Consider the following 17,292-nt stretch of genomic DNA (forward strand, 5'->3'; position numbering starts at 1 on the left):
TGCGGCCAATGGTGTGATGTTGATGGATAATGTGAAGAAAGCAGAACTTGTTTCCTGCTGTTTTTCCTGTTTTCTCTGTCAAGGAGAGCTGTCTTTGGACTAAACAGGGTAGAATGAATGTTGTTAAGAGTTGGAAGCCCAAGATGGGCGAAGAGATTCTGTGTGAGCCATGCGTTGTTTGTAAATGAGTCCAAGGTGCTGGCTCTGAATGAATTTCAGTGCAGGGCTCTGAGAAAATGTGCCAGTGAGTTTACCCACCCACGCAGGGAGAGCTTTGAGGGTGGAGGAAGGGAGAAAAGCAGGCTGGCTGAAGACAGGTAAATTCCACCACCTGGGAACTGTGGAATCCAGACTTGGAAAGGACCTTAGATACCCAGTTCATTCCCTATCTGATACATTATTACATGTACGAGTAGGTGTTCTATGGATATTCAAGGGCGCATTTGATAGGCCCAGCTTATCTGTCTAGTATTTGATCCCTTTCCTTAGCAGCACAAAAAAGCCCTTAATGTGGACATTGTTTTCCAGTTGTCAAATAATCCATTCCTTTCTCCCTTTCTTTACGTTCTCTTTCCATAAACATTTGTCGACTGTACATTATGTTGTATTGTCTAGGAAGATAAATAGGACATAGTTCTTGCCCTATAGTTCTTAAAAAAATATGAATTTACTTACTTGTTTATCCAACAAAGATTGACTGCCCCAATGTGTGCTGGGCACTCTTCCAGGTACTGGAAATAGGATTTTAAATAAAACCACAGCCCTGCCCTCATGAAACTTATATTAGAGGACAGATAGACGACTAGCAATAAGCATAATATCTAAATTCTATAGTCTACTTGGAGGTGTATATGCCATAAGAGACGTGTCAACAGATGAGTCTGGTGACGGCTCTTTGGGGACAGCGGGTGCACAGAGGAAAGAGGAGTAAATTCTCCTGAGGTGCTTGAGGACCTGATCAGTGAACTGAATCTTGAAAGATGAATAGTTTTGAAAATAGCTGGTTGCTTTAGGGGAGGAGTGGAGCTGGCATTCCAGGAAGTAGGAGATATTTGATCAAAGAAGTGTGAATGGAAACAGTAGAATGTGTTAGAAGACATCTGAGTAATCAGCATCATTTCATTTGATATCGACAAATAGAGGTAGAGATGTTTTTTTTCTCCTTTTCCTCTTTCTCCTCCCTCTTTCATCCTCCTGCTCTCTCTTCTTCTTCTTGTAATGATTAATACTATTGACTCCTTTTGAGTTTACCATCAGCTAAAATCCTGAATGTTTCCACTCACATTATGCCTGAGCCATATCACCCTAGTCTTTCTGTGTGGGAATACTTTGTATTCTCAATAATCTTTTATGAGTTTATGTTGTGTGTATTTTACGTTTTGAAAAAGAGTTGAAGTAACTGAAGTAATTAGACCAGAGAAGAGAAAACTCCAGAAACGGATAAAAGTCGTCTCCTCACATTTGAAGATCCATCGTGGGGAAGAGAGCTCTATTTTCTCTTTTTGTGGCTGATCTTACTAGTGGGTGGGACTTCAGGGATGTAGAGTTCAACTCCATGCCAAGAAAAGCCTCTGGAAGTTGATTTGAGAAAAGGCCAGCTGCATTTTTCAAAGCTGCATTTGGATCTCCAGGAATCTGTTGGAGAGATGGGGAAGTCTTGGGCAAAATACAGACTCCTGGGCCCCATCATGGACTTTGTGAGTAGGGGCAGACATCTGTATTATAATAGGCTCCCAAAGAAATCCTGTGCATACTGAGAATTTTAGGGAAAAGAGTTAATCATCTCTTCTTTGAGAGTCCTTTGCATCTTGGGAGCCTTTGTCCCTAGAAGGGGGAGTCAGAGAACATTCATTTTCTTTAAAGTGTGAGGAACCTGATGACTGTGGGTGTCATCATAGGGTGATCATAGTATTTACCACTCAAACCAGAACACTTTTGAGAAGGAAGAAAGTGCTGAAAGTAACCATGTGTTTTTTGAAATATTTATTTAATGACTGATAGTTTCATTATGTTGATGAACCCATAAAAGTTATATTCAAGAATTGTTTAAAAATAGTTTTTCCCAAAACGTGTAATAACATAACTGTGTACAGTAAACTTTAATACGACTTTATATTGAAAAGTAAACATTAAAAAATATCAGAATCCTTATTCACCTCTTTAATCAGTTCCTTAAAACACATACATCTCGCATACCACGGTACTGTATTTGTTCTGAAGCAAGTGGGATTTTTTTTCTTATATGATCTTGTTATGTTGAACCAAAAGTTACCTGAATTTTTCTTCAAAATTACATTTTATGGCTAATAAATTTGAGATGAACCTTCAATTAACCTTTCTGTAGACCATATTGTGTTGCAGACTGTACTTTCTCTAGCATACTAATAGGATCAGAACACATTCTAAGTGGATGATATTCTCAATTCTAATGCAGTTTCAAGGGTATTCTTGCTTCCATTCCTTTCCTCAAAAAGTATTTTTACAAGGCAAAGCTTGTCAAATTAGTTGTCTCTATTGTGCCATGTTTATATTTTGCAAAAACTTATTTCTCAACTTTACCCTAGTCTGGTACAACGGAAGATAGGAAGGAACTCTATAAAAAAATTCTCTCTACAAACAGAGATATTCCAAAATGTAGTTCTAGAACTGCATATTTAAATCTTACACATCATTCGAGCTGCCATTATTTAATTTGTTCAGTTCTTCCCTTGCCCTTGTGGGTACAAATTTTAGTGTCTTGCTGTTTTTAAACCTCATTACCAATAATCCCAATTTGCTGAAATTCTAGAAAACTGAAGTTTGATCATCTGCTCACTGAAAATGTTGATAACAACTTCTCCAAAACGGATTTAGAAGGATATGGCCCAAATCTAGAAGGCTTATTTATAAAGAGTTCAACACCATCATAGGACACTTAGATTGATTTACAAATTATTTTCTCAAAGGCTCGTATTTTTCTAAAATCCTACTTATGGCAGCCAGCAAAAAGAGAAACCACGCATTGCTTGGTATTCAAAATCAGACTTTTCACAAAAAGTGTGTGGTTCAGTTATTCCAAGTACTATATACGTTATGCTATTTATAAACTCCTTAGCCATTGCTTATTTTGACAACTTGAGTACATGTTGCACCACACTTAATTCCAAGCACATTTCTACTCCATCAATGTTTTTCGCAAAAATGGGGTTTTACCATGGTACTGTGCTCCATCAAAATTTGTACTTATATCGGTATGCAAGGATAACTTTATCTGTCGTTTGAACTCTCTAGGAACTGAATTTACAGCAGCAGTGACTCATTTAGCGGAGTTTATCATGGCATCTCACCCTGGTAATGTCAGGTGTTTACCTTCAACAGAATGAAATCCCAAATGCTTTACTGGTACCGTGAATTAAAAAAAAAAAAAGAATTGGGGTGCCTGGGTCGGTTGAGCAAGTGACTTCGGCTCAGGTCATGATCTCACGGTCCGTGAGTTCGAGCCCTGCGTTGGGCTCTGGGCTGACAGCTCAGAGCCTGGAGCCTGCTTCCGATTCTGTGTCTCCCTCTCTCTGCCCCTCCCCCGCTCATGCTCTGTCTGTCTCTATGTCAGAAATAAATAAACTTTAAAAAAAAGGAATCATTATTGAAAATGACCGTTTTCCAGTTTGTAGCTTCTGATTACATTTCTGTAAAAGTGACGTCATTTAATTAACTTGAAACGCTCTTCTGCCAGGGGAGCCAGCACATTAACAGCTGTCTTCACTTTTTCTATGTGCCCAAGAACAATAGAATGAAATTGATACAGTAAGTTGATTAATAAATAGAATACAGAGACATTAATAAATTAATAAATAATTACTGGAATAAAACTGTAGAGCAACGTTTAATTCATCTAGATGAAAGTCTTGCTTTCCTGCATATTTTCCACAGCTGCGCGTGTCAGGTCATTGTGTTCCGGCACAGTCTTTGGGAGCTGACACCGACACTTGAGCAGATGTGCGTCTTCTGGTTTTTGTGGGATCAGCGATAGCATGTGACTCCTCTAGTAGAGGGTAAGTGTCGATCAACCTTTTGGAATTTATAGGTTTGTCACGGACTTTCTCATGAATAGAGTATTTGGTTTTCCATCAAACAGTCCTTTTCCTCTTTTTAACCCGTTAATGCCCAAACATTCGTTGCCAATTTTTAAAGTGCCACTTTAAAAATTGTAACCACACAATTTAATAGTTTTAGATTCATCCTGCATGCCGTTAATGTTAAAACCACTGTAGGAAGAGTATTTGGATTTGTTTCCATATGCTATGTGATGGGACTGCTCAGTGCCCATTACCCATGTTTCATATACATCTAGATTGAGATTTCCCTGGTTTTCCACTGCACCCAATGGTGACCTGCTGACTTCGGGTATCTCTCACGTTAAGACGGCAGAGGCAGCTGCACCAAATCTCCTCTCATCATTATCCCAGATGGATGAGAGCTCTTCCCAGCTGCTGGTGTTCTGTCACTTTCTTTGGTAAGTGAGCACCCCACAAGCCATCCTGGAAGGGGAGGTGTTACATTGGGTTGCGGGTTGAATTACTCAGAAGAAGATGCCGAGAGGAAGTTTGGGGTCTATTTTGGGGATCAAAAGGAAAGGGGAAGAGCGGGATTGGGTAGAGGAAGATGTCCAGATGTCATACAGGCTTGACAAAGCCTAGGCTAAACTAGCTGGGAACTCTGGAGTAAGGGTAACCCCTCGGAGGTGTTCGCGTTTGGCCAAAGAGCTGGACTTACACACACCCGCTTCTTACTCGGTCACCAGGTGTGGGCTGTCCTGGAAGGTGTGTGAACTTCGATGGGGCCACTCTCTGAAGCTGAGGCTGACCCTGAAGAGGCTGAGAGAGGCCGTCTGTTCACTGTGCTGCCCACACCTGGCCAGCAAGTTCCACCTTGAAGAAGCACCTCGACATCAGATAGTCTGCCATATGTCGTGTCTAGACAAGATGGGAAAAAATGAGATCGATTACCTCCAGGCATCCTCTGATCTAACCAGAGTAAGAACTCCGTTCACTACATAAGTGTCTCGTGTGCTACCAGACGTGTAGAAAGCCAAAAGCACCAAATGACACCGGTCATTGCCGTGAGCTGCTTGGAAAGTCAACTCTGAGATGGAGATGAGCATCCAGGAGTTTGTTGGGGCGTGTTCTTGGGACCACCCACTCTGGGAGTGGAGTGAGGGAGGTGGCCTGGGCAGGAGGAGAAACTGGCCTGTGAGGGGGGCCTCAACACAAGCCAACCCAAGCTCCCGTGGGGAGCCTCGAAGCCGGGCCAGGCCTTTCTACCTCTCCGTAAACAAGTCATTGAACCTGGGCACCCTGGGAAGAGGACATGACCATGTTGAGATGCCACTTTTCATCTGAAGCAAGTCTGAGGAGGGCTGATGGCTGGGGCTTTCTCCGGAAGCCCTCCTGGAAGCTTCAGGAATAATCCTGATGGGTCTCTGAGGGGTACCCCACAGCATCCCCACTGGAAGCGGACTGAGCCTGTCCCGGCTAACTTAGGCCACTGCTACCGTTGCCGCTGCTGCTGCCACCCCTGCTGTTACTTAAAAATTCCTGAACAAATGCTGAAAAGAGGTCACGCCTGAGACAGCAGCTATACACGCGGATGTCCCTGAGCAAATCAGGAGGCAGCCACCCTGTCTGTAGCAGAGTTCAAGGCATGATTTCCAGGAGAAAGGACGACTTACGTTTACCAGCCTTGAAAGGTAAGGTGCCGGTTCAGAAATCTTGAATTTGCACTTGTGTTTCACTTAAATGCAAAAGGATTTAAGTCGATTATTTCATGTTTGTCTAGAGCGTGACGGTGCTTTTTTTTATTTTGCAGTATTTGCTTCCATTTTCAGCAGCCCCCTTTCTGATCCTCGTGTCTACTGCCCTGTCCTGATCACTCAGTAGAACCCGCCACTGGCCAGGGCTGCGTGGCTGCAGGTTCCAGCATGCCCAGTGCCTGCACTGTTGGCCCCCGCTCTGCCTGTGGCCTTGCTCTCCCTTAGGCTGTGAGCAGAGCATTTTTTCCATAAGATGTAGACACTTATCCCCACCGATCCTTTCAAAGAGCCCAGGGACCCCAGGCCGCTCCAAATGAGATGCGTCTGCCAAAAGAACGCAGTGAGAGTGGCTCTGGCTACCAGAGGGAGGCTGGAGCATTCCCTTTCGTGATGAGCTCAAAGCAGGGTCGAGAGGAGGTTAAAATACCTTTTGTTAGCTCTCAGTCATTGTCATGGCTGTCACACAGTGTTGTGGAATCATGAGGGAGGAAGACAGAGCAGAAGGAGTTTGGGACTCAGATGTCAGCAGGCGTGGGTCCCAGCCCCTCTCAGCCCCTGATATTCTGGTTCTCCCTGGACGGATAAGGTCTTATTCACCCTACATGCGTTGCCTAGGAAAGTGTCAGGTTCACGGTGGGCGCTCTTAAGCGTGTGCCTTTGTTTTCAGGGTTTTCCACCCCCGGACACAGCTTGTGTAAAGAAAGAATAGGTGCGGGGAAAAAAAGCTAAGGAGTTCTGGATTTCCATTCATGATGCACATTCTCTACCCCCACCCAAAGCACAATACCTTCCCTTGACATTGCGTCTTGCAGCCCGCTGAAAAGATGTCTCCCAACCTCATACATCTGCCCGAGGGAAATGCTTCTTTGGAATTGCTGGACACACGTGTGTTCCCCCTCAGAGCACACTTTATGTCTGGGAGAATAGAGTTCTGTGATTATTCAGACCGAAATACTGCTTCACCGTTCTCTCTTCTCGTTATCCTACTAGATACATGCCTACTAGATACATGCCCAGCCTTGCCTTCTGTTCTACATGTATTTGTGCTGCATTTTGTGTAATTTCTTCAAATATATTTGGAGTTTACTAATTTTCTCTCGAGCTGGTTCTTATCTACTATAACCTATTCATTGAGTTTTTTTTTATTTTTTTTTTAATGTTTATTTATTTTTGACACAGAGAGCATGAACAGGGGAGGGTCAGAGAGAGAGGGAGACACAGAATCTGAAGCAGGCTCCAGGCTCTGAGCTGTCAGCACAGAGCCCGACGCGTGGCTCGAACTCACGGACCGTGAGATCATGACCTGGGCCGAAGTCGGACACTTAACCGACTGAGCCACCCAGGTGCCCCTTCATTGAGTTTTTAAATTGTAATAAACACTTTTCTGAAATACAACAGCTTATTAAAATAGAGACTTGTCCCTAATACCTTTTATTGTGGTTAAAAAACACATGCCATGAATTCTATACTCTTAGCAAATTTTTAAGTGCATAGCACTATGTTAGCTGTATGCACAGTGTTGTACAGAAAATGTCCAAGAACTTTTTCGTCTTGCGTGATTGAGACTCTATAGCCATTGAACAGCAGTTCCTCATTTCTCCCTCTTCCAACCACTGGCAGCCATTATTCTACTCTGCTTGCATGAGTTTGACTACTTTTGATACCTCCAATAAATGGAATCATGTGGTATTTGTCCTTCTTTGCCAGGCTTATCTCACATTATGAGATAATTATGTCCTCAAAGTTGATCCATGCTGTAGCATATGACAGGATTTCTTTCTTTTTAAAAGCTGAATAATACTCCATTGTTTGTATATACCACATTTTCTTTATCCATTCATCTGTTTATGGACACCAAGGTTGTTTCCATTTCTGGTGAGTAATGCTTTATGAACATGGAAGTGCGCGTATCTCTTTGAGATCCTGACTTCAATTCTTTTGGATAAATATCCTGAACTAGGATTGCTGGGTCATACAGTAGTTCTATTTTTAATATTTTGCGGACCCTCCATACTGTTTTCTGTAGCAGCTGCACTATTTTATATTCCCTCTAACAGCACGTAGGCGTTCCAATTTCTCCACATCCTCACCAGTGCTTGTTATTTTTTGTTGTTTTGTTTTTTGAGAATTGCCATCTTAATAGGCGTGAGGTGCTCTCTCATTGTGGTTTTGACTTGTGCTTCCCTGATGAATCGTGATGTTGAGAATCTTTTCATATATATGTTGACCCTCTGTATGTCTTTTGTAGAAAAAAGCCTATTCAGATACTTTGCCCATTTTTATAATTGGGTTATTGTCTTTTTTGCTAGAGTTGTAGGAGTTCCTTATGTATTTTGGATATTAACCCCTTACCGTATATATGGTTTGTAAATATTTTCTTCCATTCCATGGGTTGCCTTTTTACTCTGTTGGCGGTTTCCTTTGCTTGTTTGTGTAGTTTCACTTGTCTGTTTTTCCTTTTGTTGCCTTGTCTAAGAAATCATTGCGGATCCCGTGTTACAAAGCTTTCCTCTATGTTTTCACCCAGGAGTTTTATAGTTTCAGGTCTTACAGTTAAGTCTAATCCATTTTGAGTTGATTTTTGTGTACGGTGTGGGGTAAGAATCCAACTTTGCTCTTTTGTATATGGATATCCAGTTTTCCCAGCACCATTGGTTGAAGAGACTCTCCTTCCCCATCATATAGTAGCGACACCCTGTCAAAGATCATTTGGCCATATATGTGTGGGTTTATTTCTGGGCTCTTCTGGCCCCTTGGTCTCTATGTCTGTCTGGATGCCAGTATCACTCTGTTTGGATTTCCATAGCTTTGTAATATGTTTTGAAGTCAGGAAGTATGAGGCCTCTAGCTCTGTTTTGTAGATTGTTCTGGAATAACTATTTTTTTTAAGGTTTAAAGATAATATGTGTTTTTGTCTTTAACTTGTCTCCTTTTTTCCTAGTTCTTGGCTCTTCCGTTTTAGTTTTAGTTCTTATTGTATAATCTTTTTCACACTGTCTTGTCAACTACCCTAGAACATGTGGTGTTAAATGCAGTGGTCGTGTCTGATATTCTCTTTCCAGTAATTTCATTTCTTGTGTGTTTTGTAATTTTTTATTGCAAATTCCTTTTAAACTGGGGTTGTTTTTCCCATGTAAGGGACATACTCCCTTGTGGCTCAATTTTGCATTTACTTTTCTTGGACTTTTTGGGTTCCCTTGTACTAGAGTAGGTTTTGTAACATTCTCTTGGTTTGCATCTATTATATTCTTTGGGCATTATAATTTCTGATACCATATCTGGTGTGGGGTTTTAATTTCATGGAAGATTTTATTTGTTTTCTACTTAGATTCCCAGCAATTTGTAAGGTTTTTCTTTCCGTTTCCTGAGCTGATGGGTAGGGTTTTTCTAAGCCTCTTTCTGAAGAGAAGGAAGTCCTTTCCAGAACTTTACTCTGTGCGGGATTCTTATTTTTTCAGCTTCCTGCCTCACACCGCCCCCCGGGGCATTATCTCCTTTTCTCAGTGCAAGGTAAAGCCTCTGCCTTTAGCTTCCTGGTGGACTGTGCAGACCCGTGCTCCTGTGGGCTCTTCTTTCATCAGTTGTCAGAATTACCAGTCTGGTTTCGGGTTCTTTTTCCTGGGTTTCCCTCTCCTCCTTGCTCTCTCCTTTCCTATTCTCCCCACTTCCCTTCTTCATCTGAGTTGATAATGTATTCTATACAATTGCTCAATGCTTTTACGTAGCATTGCTGTGTTTTCAACAGGATCAGTAGTATCTGTTTGTGGTGGTAATGGCGATGGAAGGATGCAAATGACTTCAGTTTATGTTGCCCAAGGATCTTGGGTGATGTTTTGAAAATGAAATAAATCTTGTCTCTCTCCAGATTAAAGTCTGCTGATGACTTGCTATTGCATTTAGATAAATAAACTCCAAACTCCTGATTTTGGCTGAAAATATCCCATAGGAGTCGATTCCTATTTTTCTTTGCAACCAGAGCTCATGGTACATTCCTGCCCCCGCCCCCAAACCCCGACTCCCCTTAGTCAAAGCAGCCTTCCTTCTTGCCTTGGTGTCATTGTTCCTTCTACCTGGAATGGCTGGTCCCTAGGTCTTTGCATGGACATCTCCATCTCGACATCCAGATGGAAGAATTGCCACCTTCCTAAAAAGGCTTTCCTTGTTGCCTGTCAAAAGTAGGCTCTCACTCCCTCCTCTCATGCCCACTTATTTCATAGTCTTAATGACACTTATCACTTTGTTAATCCATATCAGTTTATGTTTTTTGCTTAGTTACTGTTTATTTTGGAGGCCGGCTGTCAGGGATTGCTGATGGAGGAGGAAAGAAATAATCGAGGATGAATCCTGGATCTGGGGCTTGAGCAAGTGAGCAGACTTCTGTAAGAGAAATAGTGTGAAAGGAAATCAAGAGTTCTCTTTTCATGTTTGTGATTCCTTATATTTGTGATTCCTAGTCTTCATCCCTAATGGATAAATCAAGTGGGAAGTTAGATATAAAAGTCTGGAACTCAAGCAGAAGTGAGAGATGAAGATAAGCATTTGGGCATCATCAGGATATAGATAATATTTAAAGCCATATGGCTAAATGGTAGTACCCAGGGTAAGAGTGAAGTGTCCTCAGAAAAGAGAAGGTGGTCCGGTCAAAGCTTCAAGGTTATACCATTGAACCAATAAATGCAAACAAGGGAGGGTCTTTTGATAAAGAAAGTAAACAGCATGGTCAAAACTTTGTCTAATTAGCTTAACTCAGAAGTTTGATGCATGGAACCACCAATGATGGCCACTATAGATTTTCAGAGGAGGAGAAATAAACTTCATGGAGTCCCCGTCCAATGTGACTTAACCTCCTCAAACAAATGTGCATAAGGATTTCATGAACATGTTCTTTCACCCTTTTTCATAAGGATTGGTATGTGTGTGTGGGGGAGTCTGTCAGAGATGACACGTGGATATTGTCCAAAACAAAGTTTTGTTAGAAATCTCTGGGCAGCTTCATCTTCGCAGTATCCCCAAAGGCTACTGAGAATGGACCAGAAGAGCATTTTCTTCCCTCATTTTGGGGAGACTAAGTTACGCATTTGAGCAACTTATTTGTACTTTAGAGGAACAGGACGATATTGCTCAATTCCTTCAGAAAATTTGGTCCAAGGTGGGAATAATGCTCTGATGTTTTGAGACGTGTGATAAGGTTGAAGAATCGTCAACCATAGTCCTGGTAATAGAATGAACAGTCTCTCTGTCTGTTCCAACTTCCTTGAGCTACAGATCACCGTCTCGCTTTTAAATCTAAGTTACTTACTGCTCTCATTGTCTTCTGGACTTATTTAGGCTATAAAAGGTTTGCCTAGAGATATGGATGGTTTATGCAGATGGTGTGGTTACCACTCTGCAATATATCCATGCCTTTGCTTTACGATTTCAGTCAAAACAAAATTAAAGGCTCATAATCACCCTTGTTCAGGAAGCACTGAGGAATATTTTAAAGTTCACATTTTCATTGATCTTTCATCAAGAATAGGAATAAAGTTCCAAATGAGATGCATTTTCTATAATGCATGTGGCGCCCTGTCCTGAAATAGCTATTGTTTTTGTCATTGTGATTTGCTGGCCAGACAGTTGGATATTAAACAATAAAAAATAAGTTTTTGTACGTGACATTTTGCTTTTGGGTAACTAGCAACCTCAACTCCCAGGCATTAAGATTAGTATATTCATCTCCACAGGTGTCCAGAAATGAAATGAAAGGTCACCTAAAGCAGTAGACACACTTCATTGCTATTACACCCCAAACTTCCTCCAGTAAAATATTTTATTAAAATTAAATGAAAAACCAAAACCTGCACAGTGGTTGTTCAGACAGCTTTAATGGGCTTCAGGAGGGAGTGCACTCCCAACCATTCTGTGGTGGATATTTTATTATGTGCAAGAATATTATACTGTTCTTTCCTCATCTTTTTGGCTGTGTGTTGAATCAATTAAATTGCAGCTTATAAATTTCGGCTTAAAATCTCTGAGAAAATAGCTTTTGTTTCTATTTATAGATGCAGTATGTACTTCCTGAAGATGGTTTCTCTTGCACTGAATCATTCTCTCCTTTCTCCTCATTTGGTTGTTCATTTAGCAAATATTCACTTATGTGCTGAGTTACTGTGTGTGTTCTGAAGGTGACAGTTGTGAGCAAGGTAATCAAAGTCCCTAGGCCCTTATGGAGTTTATAATTTAGCCAAGTAGACAGGTGTAGCACCAAAAACAACGGTAACAGCTATAACTTGTTCTGCTTATTAAATGTTTACTATTTGCCAGATCCTTTCCTAGGTGAGTTCATGTATTACATCACTTAGTCATGACAATACAACGTGGGAAGACCTATGAGCTAGGTTCCATTATTATGCCCATGGTATGGAAGAGGAAGCAGAGGCACGGGGAAATGTTAAGTAACTTGCCCAAGGCCACACAGCTCAAAGTGGCACTGACAATACAAGGTGACCAGTGTTGTGATGGGGGTACATTCAGAATATTGTGAAAGCCTGGATTAGAGGCTCCTGACCTGATGTCTTAGACTTCTTCTTGGGCTGCCATAACTAAAGTACCATAGACTAGGTGGCTTAAACAACAGACCTCTATTTTCTTATAGTTCTGGAGTCTGGCAAGTCCAAGATCAAAGTTAGTCTGGGTTCCATTTCCAGCGAGGGCTTTCTTTCTGGCTTGCAGACGGCTGCTTTCTCATTGTGTCCTCACATAGCAGAGAGGAAATAGGTCAGCTCCCTGGCGTCTCATAAAGACACTGTTCCTATAATGAGGGCCCCCTCCTCATGACCTCATCTAAACCCAGTTACCTCCCAAAGGCTCTATCTCCAAATACAATCACATTGAAGGTTAAGGCTTCAACAGTAGAATTTTGAGGGTGGACATAATTTAGTCGACAGCAGCTGGTTTTAGAAGTTTTTCAGGTCAAGGATTATAGATTCCTTTCCAGATCAGAAATAATATTTAATAGCTATTAATGAGACAACTTAATATATATATCTGCTAGATCCCAGTGGCATCATAATGGGTTACTGTATGACCTTTAGCTTTTTAACGCCATTAAGCCTTGGTTTTCCCATCTGAAAGTTGGGAGGAGAGTTATGTTGCTGTCACACTTATGTATATACAGCACTTATGTATATATGGTGTGCATTTCTATATGGCGTTGTTTATGTGAACAGTGAGGTGTGCACGTATGTGTGTGGCTGGGGCCAAGCAATCTTTTTTTTTTTTTTTTTTGGCACTTTCAAATGTACAGCACTTTTAAAAATAAAGTAGATGTATATTATCTCATGAGATCATCGCAGGTGAGCTGTTACTTTTATTCTCATTTTTCCATGTGTAGAAAGTGAGGCCAAGAGGTCCAGTTTCTTTTCCAAGGTCATGCAGTGTGTACGAACCAAGGTAAGGTGTCAACAATAGACCTCCGATGCCTGGGTCAGTGCTACCCCTCTGCCTCACGGCTTCCTGGTGCTGATGCACATTCTGACTGCCACTTGCTTTGAAAAAGATGTTCGTTCTCTTCTGTATGCTCAGCGGACATTTCCTTTTGGTTCCTTGCCATCCATGACTGTGTCACAGTGGTGAGTGTTTCAGTGGATTTTTGAAGCATTGATTTCCAGCCAGCCCCCATCCCAAACACCTGACCACACACCCACTTCTGTTTGTGTCACTTCAGTTCACTGCGCGCTGCTACGGGAGCTCCTCGTTTGTTCTCGCCCAGTTTACATGCAGCTTTCAGAGTTTTATGGTGGCCACGAGGCCCCAGTGTGAGGACAACAGTTTCAGAAACGTGAGCAGGTCGCACTCTTTCATTTATATCATTTCATATAAATCTATACATTGGATCATAGCATCATGCCTTTTTTTAAGCGAAATATTTTTCTTTATCTGCCCTTTCCTACTCTTTCCCAACCCATATCAGCCTCTACACCCAGCTAGTCCATGTTTATAATCTAGCTTGTGCTCAAATAATTCTCAGTGCTCATCTTATGAAGTCACATGTAAACGTACACACATGTGTGTTTATATATACACACATATGTTTATATACATGTATGTGTTTACATATGTGTTTGTTTATATATGTTTGTATTTATATAACATATATATGTATATATATATTACAGAACAGGTCATCGTTTTGTAAATAACCCCAAAATGGGTTCTTTATTATGATTGTCATGTGTACTTTACTTCATCTCACTCTTTTCACTCAACAAGAAAGCATGAAAATTGCTCCAGGTCAACTGTCAGAGTTCTAATTTGTTCTTTTATTCTTTATTTTAAAGATGGATTCTTTATTTTAAAGAATAAAAGATGGAGAAAATAACATGATGAATCCCCACTGCCCATCACCTGGCTTCAACAATTATTGGTGCTTTATTTTATTTCATATATTCCACCTAACTTTAAAATATTTTCATTTTTTGCTGGAATATTTTTAAGCAAACCTAGGCTTTATGTTATTTTTATCAGATAAATACTTTAATATGAATCACTAATGGAGGTGTTTAAAAAAACATAACCATAATAACCATTATCACTTAAAGCCAAATTTATAATAGTTCTTTATGGTTAAATCCCCCTGATTTCCTCAAAAATGTCTTTTTTTTAATGGTCAGTTTGTTTGAGGATTCAGAGCCAGACATTGCATTTTCATGATACGGCTTATAAATCTCTTTTAAATTTACAACTTTTCCCTTCCTCTCTCCCTTTAATGCCTCTATTATTGAGGAAACCAGGTTAATTCCCTTGTAGAATTTCCCATCTTCTAGATTTGGCTTCCTGTATCCTTATAATGTGATTTAGTACCTTTTTCTACCCTGTGTTTCCTTTAGGTGCTTGAATATAAAGGATTGACTAGATCCACGTTCCATTTTTTTGGCAAGAACACTGAATAGCAGGTGTTGCATACTGCCTGCTGCATCACATTAGGAAAAACAGAAAGTGGGTGGGCCTAGTTTAAGTGAGGCTGAAATTGATCAGCTGTTTCAGGTGTGGTCAGCTTTATTTCTCCCATACAAACTTCCCGAGAACCCAATTTTGTGAGGACTAAAGGAAAATGACACTTCTTCAGGTGGATAGACATTTTCTCCTCTGCTTCCTGGAGCTGATTTTTAACCAGTTGAGAGGCTGATACCCTTCCCTCCTTGCCTCTCGTGGTTGGAGAAGAGGCCGATCATCAGACAGTGGGCAATGGAGGAAACAAAATTTATTGAGAGCTCTCGGCTCTGTGAGTAGCAATAACCATTCCTGGCTGGTTACAAAGTTCCCCAGATACGCTGTGCTATATAACCCTGATTTTCTAGTTCATTGTAAATTCACAACACTACCCTAACTCTGCCAACTGGCCCTCTTTTCAGTATCTACATAAAAAAGAAAGCTCCTGGTAACACTCTTAATGCTTTTGATAATACTTATTGACTTTACAGAAAAACTTTTATTATAGCATAATATACATTACAGAAAAGTACATATAAGTGTACAGCTTGATGAATTTCTACACACCGAACACACTCATATAACCAGCATTTGGATCAATAAATAGTACATCATAAGCACCCCAGAAGCCTCTTTATGCTCCTTGGAGTATCTCCCCTTTTACCTGCAAGGATAACTATTATCCTGCTCCCTAAAAGCATAGATTAATTTTGCCTGGCTTTGCACTTACATAAATGGAATTGTAGAGTATATATACTTTTGCATTTGGCTTATTTCTGTCAACATTTGTGGCATTCAGCCGTTTGAATATATGCAATTGTAGATTGTTCATTCTCATTGTCATATGGGACTCTGTTGTGTGTTTCTACCTACCAGAGAGATTTTTGGTCATGGTGTATGCGGTATGTTCTTTATTAGATAACGCCAAGTAGTTGTCCAAAGCAGTTGTACCAAATCACACACCCACCGGCAGATGGGACACATTTGATATTTTCTATCTTTTCTCATTTATAAGAACATAATTTTCAGTTGAAAGAAGATTCCCAGAGTAGAAAAGACTTTCTAATACCAGCCTCCAGGTTCTGTTTGAGTGTAGCGATACAAATGGGGCAGGTTAGACTGGGCCTCTAACAACATCCTCCTTTATTTCACTGATGATAGAGGATGAATGGGTCAGATGGATACACATAGCCCTTGCTTATCAGCAAGGAGAAGAAGCTTATGGGCTTAGTGATTTAAGAGCAGCCAACTTTATTATCATATAAGTTTTATGACAAAAATAAAGACAGTAAAAAAAAAATTCAACATTATGGAACTATAACACAGTAATATTTTTTGAGTTCCCTCATCCACAAACATATATGAATTTTATATGGTTACAGTCATAATCTAGATATAATTTTATATTATGCTTTTTTGAAAAGATACTATATTTGAATCACATTCTCCTGTTGTTTCAATGTTTATTCATTATATGTTTAGACCATTTCTGAAGTTTTGCTATTCTCTACAGGTCTGAAGAACATATCTTTATGAGCTTACCTCCTCTTATTTTTTTTTTAATCGATTATTTTTTTAACTTTATTTATTTTGAGAGAGAGAGAGAATATCTTAAGCAGGCTCTGTGCTGTCAGTGTGGAACCTGATACAGGGCTAGAACTCAGAAACTATGAGATCATGACCTGAGCCAAAATCAAGAGTTGGATGCTTAACCTGCTAAGCCACTCAGGCACCCATAGGCTAAGTTCTTAAGAGTAGGATTACTAAGTAGGAAATTGTGTTTTTTTGACTCTTGATTTATCATGCATTTTTCTTTGCAAGGCTTTCCACCGTCTATACCAGTGGAATCCAGCCTTCTTGGAAACCACAAAAGCTTAGTTTTATTTATAAGCAACAAAAACTTTGTTAGATTCACAAATAAATAAAATATATAGCATATTGTAAAAAAGGAAATTACTTGTATTTTGAAGATTTAAAACTCTTTTTCTTGGCATTTATGCCAAATGAATAAGCAACCCAAATTTCTACTATTAGGCCAATAGATAAACAAATGTGGTACATCCTTATAATGGAATACTGTTTAACAATTAAAAGGAAGGAATCACCGATACATGTGGCAGGATGGATGAATCACAAATAATTATGCTGAGTGAGAGAAGCCATACAAAAAAAGAGTACATACTTCATGAGTCTGTTATATAGAACTCTATAAAATGCAAACTAATGATGGTGACAAAAAGCGGATCAGTGGTTGCCTGGGGACATGAGGTGGGGGTGGAGAAGGGCAAGAAGAAAAGGTTACAGAGGAGCACATGGGAACTTTTGAGGGTGATGGGTATGTATATTATCTTGATTGTGGTTATAGTTTCATGGGAATATACATATGTCAAAACTTATTAAATTTGTACACTGTAAATATGTGTGGTTTATCGCATATCAATTATACCTCAGTTAAACTGTTTCTTGCCCAAATTTCTTGCCCAATATTTCCAGCTGTTTGAAGCTCAAAAGCTTGATTTATCCACGTTGCCATG

At 40.2% G+C, this 17,292-nt stretch overlaps 1 long non-coding RNA gene across 1 annotated transcript in view; it reads left to right on the plus strand.

Annotated features, from left to right (window-relative positions):
- Nucleotides 1–5,092: 5,092 nt before the first annotated feature.
- LOC125933812 (uncharacterized) overlaps nt 5,093–17,292 on the plus strand; it is an 87,802-nt gene continuing 75,602 nt past the window's right edge. Inside the window, exon 1 of the long non-coding RNA XR_007461107.1 lies at nt 5,093–5,725. This is a non-coding gene — a long non-coding RNA (uncharacterized LOC125933812). The remainder of the gene's footprint in view (nt 5,726–17,292) is intronic.

The sequence above is a fragment of the Panthera uncia genome (genome assembly GCF_023721935.1).
Source record: "Panthera uncia isolate 11264 chromosome A1 unlocalized genomic scaffold, Puncia_PCG_1.0 HiC_scaffold_16, whole genome shotgun sequence".
Lineage (NCBI taxonomy): Eukaryota > Metazoa > Chordata > Mammalia > Carnivora > Felidae > Panthera > Panthera uncia.